This window comes from Jaculus jaculus, chromosome 7 (assembly GCF_020740685.1).
Source record: "Jaculus jaculus isolate mJacJac1 chromosome 7, mJacJac1.mat.Y.cur, whole genome shotgun sequence".
Classification (NCBI taxonomy): domain Eukaryota; kingdom Metazoa; phylum Chordata; class Mammalia; order Rodentia; family Dipodidae; genus Jaculus; species Jaculus jaculus.
Window position 1 is genome coordinate 78,803,177 of NC_059108.1, and position 10,618 is coordinate 78,813,794.

Sequence of the window (10,618 nt, forward strand, 5' to 3'; positions counted from 1 at the left end):
CACATACACCAATGATGAGTAGCCTCATGTGTTGGGATAAATATGTTATTATAAGTTCAAATGCTTAGATACTTTTTTGATGTTTATTTGTACTGAGTAAAACATAGTGGTTTGAGATCACAGGGGGCTCTCATAAACCTTTTGGGGGAGAATTTCAGCTTGCAGGGGTTTGTAAGCAGATGGCATATGCAAACAATCACACTTCTCCTTGGTGGGAGGAATGGCATTCTCATGGTAATAAAATAAGACAGAGAGGTGCCATGACAAGTCTGTTCTCAGAGTCTCTGCTTGGGCTTTCCCCACAAGGCAGAGGCACTAAGAATGAGCTTGAAGAATAATATAGAATTAGAACACAGTGAAATGCTTTTCACAACACCTCCAGACTGGCCCATGCCATTCTCCCTCTGGGATCTTTGGAACCAAGTTGAAGTTTTCCACTGTTAAGAACTGAGGAGAGATGTTTCTGAAATTTGATAGGATTGTGTACAGGAGCACTATAACCCTAAGCTTCCATTGTTTGTCCTCAGAGAGTGCCTACCATGGAGCCAAAGGGAGGATGTAATGTCAAATGGAAAGTAAAGGACTACTTTTATAATAATTAAATCAGCACACAATTCTCCAGTACACAGAATTCAAAAAAGTAAGTTAAGCCCTCCATTTTCTAGCCAGCTGCATTTATTCTCCAAGTGAATTATGTAGGGCCATTATTTATCCATTTTGTAAGAATTCTATGCAGTGGCCAGAAATAGTCTGGTCCTCAAAGCAAGTGAATACAGCTAGTTGGGCTAAGGATTGGAGTAGGAGGGAAAGAAAGAATAAAAGAGGGTTGGAGAGATTTTAATAGGTGTAGGCCCTATTATAGCTGAAGATTGCTGGGAGCTTGATATTAGAAAGTAAACTCCTTTTTTGTACATGTTCTGACTTGTTTCCCAGTTCCAGGTATAGATTCCATTACACTGAGCAGATCCATTAGCCAATTCAAGAGCAGTTGGTTACCCACCATGGCTGTGTGTGCCACTATTGCACTTAGGTGAGCATCATGTCAGGTTGTTTGCAGCTGAGTAGCTTAGACCACAAGTTGCTTGGACAGATGTTGACTGTTTTCCCCCAGTCACTCATGTAGCGCCTTTGGGTATTAAATTCTTTCTAAAATACCAATAATTGTTATTACATTTATCTGGTGCTAACTTCACTCTATATTGGAGAATCTGCTTCTCTTTTTCAGATGGATGTAGAAACTGAGGAGAGAATCAGCCCATCATACCTCAACAGGGCTCCAGTTGAAACCATAGAGGAATTGGGGAAATGAGCAAGAGTGCTATTTTCTTAGTGAACCAGGTATCAGCATGAGGGTGAAGGAGATAAACACAGAGAACACTCAACTACTACCAAGCCATATATCCAGTAGACCCAAAATGAACCCAATATGGCTCAGGGAAATTCAAAGAAGAAGAGAGAGGTGGAAAGATTGTTACAGCCACAAGTTGAGACATTATGAACAGAGAAATTGTTTCTGCCCCATATCTGATGGCTACCCCAACATTCCCTGAGGATGGTCCCTTCAGAGGGGGAGGACAGGGAGGAGGCTAGTGATTGTACCAGCATGGATATTTACACACTGGGTATGTACATAACTAATAAAGGAAAAAGTAAAATCTTGGCACTAAGTGTAAAAAATAGAGAGTTGGAGAGCTGGCTTAGTGGTTAATGCTTGCCTGTGAAGCCTAAGGACCCTGGTTCATGGCTCAATTCTCTAGTACCCACATAAGCCAGATGCTCTCTCTCCCCTCACCCCTTTCTCTTTCTTTCTGTCTCTCTCAAATAAACAAATAAAAATAAACAAAAATTTTAAAAAGAATAAAAGAGAAAGATGATAACAAAAGAGGAAAGGGAAATTTAAAAATGGGCTGAGGCCAGGCATGGTGGTGCACACCCTTGATCCCAGCACTCCGGAGGCAGAGGTAGGAGAATTGCCGTGAGCTCGAGGCCACCCTTGAGACTAAATAGTTAATTCCAGGTCAGCCTGAACTAGAGTAAGATCCTACCTTGAAAACACACAAAAAAGCGGCGGGGGGGGGGGGGAGGAATTGAGAAGGTGAAAGTGATAAAACAGAGGAAAGAGAAGTAGGAAAGGGCACATGTTTCTTTCCCTTAGTCCTCCACTCACTAGCAAATGTGTCTGGAACTCCTACGTTTTTGCTATGATACAGATGATAACTATGTCTCTTTCTGAGAACTGTATTAATGATAGAAATGAACATAGAATTAGTTAAAACAAAAATGAGACATTTTTCCCTCCCCTTTTGCCCAAACTCTTATGCTATGAAATAATCTGAGGTGTCTAACCCCAGGTCACTGACTAGGCCATTACCTCTAGGAAATCTTTGGCCTCTAACAGATGTTTACAGGGCAGACCTGGCATTCAGTAGTGCTGTAAGAGTAATCTGGGATTTGACCTGAGGAATCACATAAATAGACCAAAGCAGACTACTGTCTCTGATTGAACGAGAAACTAAATTAGCCTGCATGGCTGGAAGAACAGGGAGACCATTGGCAAGACCTCACACCTTCCTTACCCACTCACAATAAGTATGTTTCAAAGAAATAGTTTTTCTTCCATATGAACATGGATTGGTAGAAATCAATTATGATAAAAATAACAGAGGCTACCTGAACCCTGCAAGCTTGCTGTGGAAGCACACCCCTTGCTCTACCTTCCTGATTGATGGGCCCCTATGTCCGCAATTCCTGGATCCCTTGCTCCAGAGTGTGTGCTGGAGGAGTGAGGAAGGCAGATCTCCCTGTTCCCAGCTCCTCCCAGTTCCCTGTGCTTGCCTGGGGTTGTCTGGACCCTGTGAGCTTGCTGCAGAAGCAGGACCCTTGCTCTGCCTTCTTGATGGAAGTGGTCCTGTAACCCCAGTTCCTGATACCCTGCCACAGAACATGTACCAGTGGATTCCCTATTCCTGGTTGGTTCCCCTGCTTCTGGCTAGGGGTTGCCTGGACCCAGTGGGCTAGGTGCAAAGCAGGCCCCTTCCTCATCTTCCTGATTGAAGAAGCCCTGTGATACCTATTCATGGATGACTCACTTCCATTGCCACTCCAGAAGGTACTTGTGAAATGAGTAGGCCAAAGCAACTGGATGGTTCCCTACCTCCCAGTTCCCTGGTCCCAGTATCCCCGGTGCTGCCTTGGATAGGCCTGGTCTCTGTGGGTGGGCTTCAGAAGCAGGCCTTTTGCTCTGGTTTTCTGATTAGAATCAGGGTACCCAAATCCCTATTCCCCTGAGTCAGAGGCCACTGTAGGAGCAGGCCTCTTACCCCTGGCTCTCCAGATTTTTGGCTTTGGGCTACCCAAAGTCTGATCCCCATGTGTTGAAGAGGACATGCAAGTAAGCCAGAGTTCTCAGTTTCCCACCTTTCAATTCTCCACAATCTGCATCTGTGGTTATAATCTCCTATTACACCAATCCAGTTCACACATAAAACAGAAACCCCATGAAGATTCTACAAAGACAAACACTTGCTTCCCCTGCAAAAAAAATAAAATGCTTCCCCAAGATGGGTAGACCAAAAAAACTTTAAAAAAGGAAAAAATAGTCAGAAAACTGAGATTTGCACCAAGGATGCCTAGTCCCACAATGTAAGCAAGGAAATAATAGAGAAATAAACAGGAATTCAATCTCAAAATGAAAACAGAACAATGAACATGACCCTAATCAAAAGAATTACAGAATTAGAAGCAAACCATCATAAAACCAACAATCATATCAACAAAATTGAGCAGAATCATCTCTAAGAGCATTCAGCTTTTGACAGTGAGTTTAGCTTAATTGAAGAAAAAGTTAGAAACCTCAAAAGAGGTATAAACTAATTGAAGGTAAGTCAACAAATGGAAGATAGGCAACCGATTAAGCAGAAGCCTCAAAAAAATTAATTGGACTTCCAGTCAAGATGGCCTCCTCCTAACCACGCCTCACCTCCTCACCTCATGGGGAAGAAAAGACCCTTAAGATTCGGGGGGGAGGAGAGGGGTCCTTGTTTAGGGATTGGCTGATTCTAGTAGGCTACTGGTGGGAGGGTGTAGAAGATCAAAATAGGGAATCTGCTGATTCCCACACTCTCAGGTAGCCCACCAGTCCCCCTATCCCCTTAAGCAGCCATCCTAGCTGCAGTCCCAGTAGGAAGCAAGTCTCTCTTGCACTAACTGCAGGCCAAGTGGAATCAAGTTAGCAGGTTAGGTCCTCCGCCCTAGGCTTTCCTGCCACCAGGCAGAGGTCCATGCATGTGATAGGCATCCTACTGTTCCCCCTCCCCCAGCCTTGCTGTCCCCCGCTGGCGTGTACTATCAACATTCCTTCCCAGCCTTGCTATACCCTCCCCATGTATGTGATCACCATTTCCACCCACTCTTTCTGTCCTCATTCCCACAAAGGCCATCTGAGCCCAGCTTGCAATTGCCATCCCACTCACCACTGTCCCCTACCACCAACAAATGGACCAGGCTAATGTCTCCATTCTAGCCTTTCTGAATTCAGTGGGAGATCATTGTCCCACTCACCACTGGCCCACCCACCCCTGGCCAGCAGGCTAGCATCCCACACCCTAGGCTTTCTGAAACACTGTGATGGGCAGACCACAGAGAAAAAGGAATAGCATGAAAAATCAGATGCAAGTAAATTCAACTATATTGCCCAGTCCAACAATGGATGTTTCTAATCAAACTATAGAAGAGACAATAGAAGCAAAACCCCAAAATGAAGAAACAAACTATACAACCCTAACCAAGCAAATAGCAGAACTTGCAGAAAAGCAACAAGGACCAATAATTGTATGAATGGTATGCTCACTAGATAAGACATACTAGAAAATAACCAGGAAGGGTTCCCAAGACAGTTAAATGATCTGAAGGAGAGAGAGAGGAAAAAAAAAAAAAAAGAAGAAGAAGAAGAAAAAGAAAAAACAGGTCCTCAATAACCAGATGGCTAAGCTCAATGAGGACATAAAACAATACAAGGATGAACTCCAATAAGCATTAAGAAACTCATAAAATGACATGAGAAGGGAACTTGACAGAGGATTGGAAACTATACATAAAAAAGCAGTAGAAAATATGAACTAAAATGAACAAGTCCCCAAATCTATGGAAGCTCTCAAGAATAGAGTCAGTCATGTGGAGGATAGAATTTCAGAACTGGAAGGAAAAACAGAAGAAACAGTTAGTGAGTCCAAAAGTTTTAACAAGTTCAAAATTTTCTGTGAACAGAACATGAGGGAACTGTGGGATACCCTTATGTGACCCAACCTTCAGATTATGAGAATACAAGAAGGGGAAGAAATTCAGACAAAAGGCATGGAAAACATATTCAACAAAATTATCAAAAAAAATTTTCTCACTCTCTCAAAAGAAAGTCCCATCATGTTACAAAAAGCTAGCAGAACTCCAAATAGACTGGACCAAAGCAGAATTTCTCCAAGGCATATTATCATTAAGACTCTAAACAACAATCAAAAAAGAAAATCCTAAAGGCAGCTAGGGAGAGACAACATGTTACAAATAAAGGAAAACCCAACAGAATTACTTCACACATCTCAATGAAAACCCTAAAAGCCAGAAAGGCCAGGAATGGAATACTTCAAACTCTCAGAATTTATGGCTTCCAAACCAGACTACTCTACCCATCAAAAGTATCCCTCATAATAGATGGTGAAAGAAAAACTTTCCATGATAAAACTCAGCTATACAACAAATGAACACAAAGCCAAACCTACAGAGAGTACTTCATGGGATGCCCCACACAGAAGATTCAAATAACCAACCTCAAATGCTTATGAGAAGCAGACAATAACCAAACATCAAGAAGGCACAAAAACTACAAAGGTCAAGAAAACACCAAAACACATAAGCCACCATGATATGGAAGGGATTAAATCAAACCTCACAGTTTAATCAAATATCAATGGCCTTAACTCAGCCATCAGGAGACATAAGATAACAGGGTGGATCAGAAAATTAGACCCCCTCAAGAAACCCGCCTCATCACTAAAGACAGACACTTCCTCAGGGTGGAAGGGTGGAAAATGATAAGCAAGTAAATGGAAATAAGAAGCAAGCAGGTGTAGCTATACTTACATCAGCTAAAACAGACTTCAAACCAAAAGTAATCAAAAAAGACAAAGAATGCCACTTCTTAATTATCAAGGAAATGATCCAACAAGAGGATATCACAATCATTAATCTTCATGCACCAAATACAGGTGCACCACAAATCATAAAACAAAGCCTAATAACAATAAAACAGAATTAATAAAACAGTGAAACAGAAATAACCACCAACATCATCATAATTGGGGACTTCAATACTCCAATATCAGCAATAGATAGATCATCCAAAAGAAAATTAACAGGGAAGTACCGGGTCACAAAGCCTGCCTCCATATATTTAGGAGGATCAACACAATTTCCTGCTTGATATCAGATCACAATATTGTATTGTTAGATATCAATAACAAAAGATGTGCCAGGAACCCAACAAACTCATGGAAACTGAACAACACACTCTTAAACAATAGTGGATAGTAGACAAAATTAAAAATGAAGTTGCAAAAGTTATAGAAATGAATGACAATGAGAACACAATGTACAAAATCTAATGGAACACAATGAAAGGAATCCTTGGGAGAAAATTCATTGCACTGAATGCCTTCACAACAAAGACAGAGAGATCCCAATTCAACAACCTAACCATCCACCTAAATGCATTAGAAAAACAAGAAGTATCCAAGCCAAAAGTCTCCACACAGAAAGAAATGATTAAGATCAGAGAAGAAATTAATGAACTGTAAACTAAGAAAACAATTCAGAAAATTGATGAAACAAAGGGCTAGTTCTTTGAAAAAATAAACAAGATTGAAAAGCCCCAGCCCAATTTGGTCAAGCAAAAAATAATAAATGCATCAAATTAACAAAATTAGAAATGAAAAAAGAGAGATCACAACACACAAGAATGAAATTGGGAGAATCATAAGGACTTACTTCAAAAACTTCTACTCCACAAAATTGGATAGTATGGAGGAAATGGATGAATTCCTGGATATATAAGACCTACCAAAGCTAAACTCATAGCAGATTGATCTCCTAAACAATCCAATCACAAACACCAATAGTGAAAGGGCTGGAGAGATGGCTTAGTGGTTAAACGCTTGCCTGTGAAGCCTAATGACCCGGGTTCAAGGCTCGATTCCCCAGGACCCATGTTAGCCAGATGCACAAGGGGGCGCACATGTCTGGAGTTCGTTTTCAGTGGCTGGAGGCCCTGGCGTGCCCACACTCCTCTCTCTCTCTCTCCACCTCTTTCTCTCTCTGTCTGTCACTCTCAAATACATAAATAAAAATAAAACAAAAAAAATTAAGAAAAAGAAAGGGTAATCAAAAACCTCCCTCAAAAGGACAGTGCAGGACCAGATGGCTTCTCAGATGAATTCTATCAAACCTTCATGGAAGAACTGAAACCTATTTTTCTCAAATTGTGCCACACAATCAGAGAACAGGGAAAGTTCCCCAACTCCTATGAAGCTACTATCACCCTAATACCAATAAAAGGCAGAGATGCCACAAGAAAAGAAAACTACAGGCCTATTGCCCTGATGAACTTAGATTCAAAAATCCTGAACAAAATCCTTGCAAACCAAACACAACAGAACAGCAAAAGCATTTTCCAACTGGATCAAATAGGCTACATCCCAGAAATACAGGGATGGTTCAACATAGGGAAATCTGTCAATGTAATACACCACATAAATAAGCTTAAACACAAAACCACATGATCATCTCAATAGATGCAGAAAATTTCTTTGACAAACTACAAAATCACATTGATGGTCTATATCTCAATATAATAAAGGCTACATATAAAGGTCCTAAAGCCCTAAAACTAATTGATGGGGAGAGACTGAAGGAATTCCCATTGAGGTCAGGAACAAGACAGGGGTGTCCACTCTCAACTCTGCTCTTCAACATAGTACTGGAAGTCTTAAATCAAGCAATGAGAGAGGAGAAAGAAATAAAGTGGATACAAATTGGCAAGGAAGAAGTTAAGGAAACCCTGTTTGCAGACGACATGATTCTATACATAAGTGACCCAAAAACCTCCATGTCAAAACTCTTAAAAGTAATTAACTCCTTCAGTAAAGTAGCCGGATACAAAAATCAATGCACAAAATCAGTAGCTTTTCTATATGCAAAAGATACAGAGAAAGAAATAAGTGACATTGTCCCATTTTCAATAGCATCATAAAAATAAAATACCTTATAATAACATTAACCAAGAAGGTGAAAGACCTTTATAATAAAACATAAAAACATTCAAAAAAGAAATTGAGGAGGATATGAGAAAATGGTTAGGCCTCCCATGCTACTGAATAGTCAGAATTAACATCGTGAAGATGGCAATCCTACCAAAGGCAATATGGAGATTTAATGCAATTCCAATCAAAATCCCAACATTGTTCTTCATAGAGATAGAAAAAATGATCTCAAAATTCATATGGAATGGCAGACAGCCTCTGATATCCAAACCCCTATCTGGACTTGGGAACCAGATCAGAATCCTATGGAGGCAAAGATTATGTTCTCCACTGTCAAGCTTTCACTAGTCTTACCCAAAAGGAGGGGTTACATGCATCAAATTCTCCCTAAATTAATAAGGCTTATCCCATTTAAACTATGCTGATTTCACTAATCATTGGGAAATCTGTTCTGCTTTTGCAGAAGGAAGCGAGACTGGAGGAGATAAACTATCTCTCTTGCTTCAGCCAAGGCATAGCTGAAACCACAGAGAACTTGGGGAAATGAGCATGAGTTCTGCTTCCATGCTGAACCTGAAAATCAGCACCAGGCAACCGACCATGAGTATATTCAACACCTACCATAGCAGATATCCAGAGGCTCTTAAGAGCTCATTATTGAAGTAGACTTAAAACTCACCCACCACAGCTCAGAAAATTTTGATAAAGAGGGGGTAGAAAGATGATAAGAGCCACATGTTGAGACATCATGTGCAGAGGAATTCCCTCTCCTCAGAAATAACTGACTGCTGCTCCCACAATGCCTAAACCACAACCCCACTGAGGAGGGCCCCCAACAGAATGGGGGCAGGAACAAGGGAAAAGAGGGTACCAGCACATGATGTACCCATACAAAATATGTTGTCAACAACAACAACAACAATAATAATACTAATAAACATTAATAAAACAAAGGCCAGTGCTACTTTTTGAGGAATATTTAGTCCAATCTCATTTTATATACACTGAAACCAACCTTGAAATGTGATACAATAGTCTCCCATCATCTGTGCAGAGGATTCCCTAGTCAATACATGAAAATAAAGATCATATCAAATCCTAAACTGTAATTCTTTTACATCTTCTTACTGGGGAGGAGGTGCTTGGGACTGAATCCAGGACAGCTCAGATACAAACCATGTGCTCCTGAACAGAGTTGTGTCCCAGGTCCTTCCTTTTCTGTGTTAACAAAACACTTACCATACCCTGTGGTTGTAAATTCAAGGCAAAAAAAAAAAAAAAAGCATGAATTTCTTTTCCCTTTACTTCTGTTTTCACTGATTGAAGATTTCTTCTCACTCTGTATTTCAGTAAGTGCATTTTTTCGTTACCTGTTTAGCCAAGAATTCTCATCATTTTACTTTCTTAAAAAGTTGTAACTTTTTTTTGGCACTTCTAGATAGCCAGCAACCATCATTACTCTTGTGCTTTGGTACCATGAGGAAGTGTGATGAAGGTTACTGGAACACAAGCATTTCAGCCCCACAACAGCTGATCTGACAACTGTGGCTGTGTGACTATGTCTAACATTTAGCATATACAATGGGATACACTGAAGAAAGGAAGAGTCTCATCCAAATCAGGGTGAAACAGCACAAGGTTTCATCATGATATTTTAATTTTTTATTTTAGTCATTTATGAGTAGTTTCTCATGATGTAGCCCAGACAAGCTTTAAACTTAAGATCCCCTTGATTCGGCCTCCTGATTTCTAAGATTTCAGATTTATACTACAACTCTACCTGCAGCTTTCATCATGCTATTTAAATGTTTATGATGCCAATTTTTAAAATTGAAAACGAGATAGTCATTAAATTAATAAAATATTTCTTGAAAAATAAACAGGTCTCTGAAGGCATTTCCGGGAAGGATTAACTTAAGGAGATGACCTTCTCCCAGAATGGGTAGCCTTTTTTTTGGCAGCTTATATATAGAAATTCCAAGGTATAGTGGCCCTCTTGCTGGGCTGCAAAAGCTACAAACTACTGCACACACCTACCCTGTTTATACTATCCTTCACAGACATCAGAAACTAGCTTCTTCAGCCACCCAGCATGGCCCAAAGACCAGCAGATCTTCAGGAATCCTTCAGACCTTCATCAACAAATTGTTGACTGAACAGCTACCAGTTTCCATAATATTCAAGCCTTCAGGCAGCTATTGTTGCACTGTATATCCCATACCATGCAAGCCTAATAAAGCCAGTATATAACATATACTCAATTGTTTCTCTAGAGAAATCTAATTAATACATCTTTTTAGAAGGATTAATGA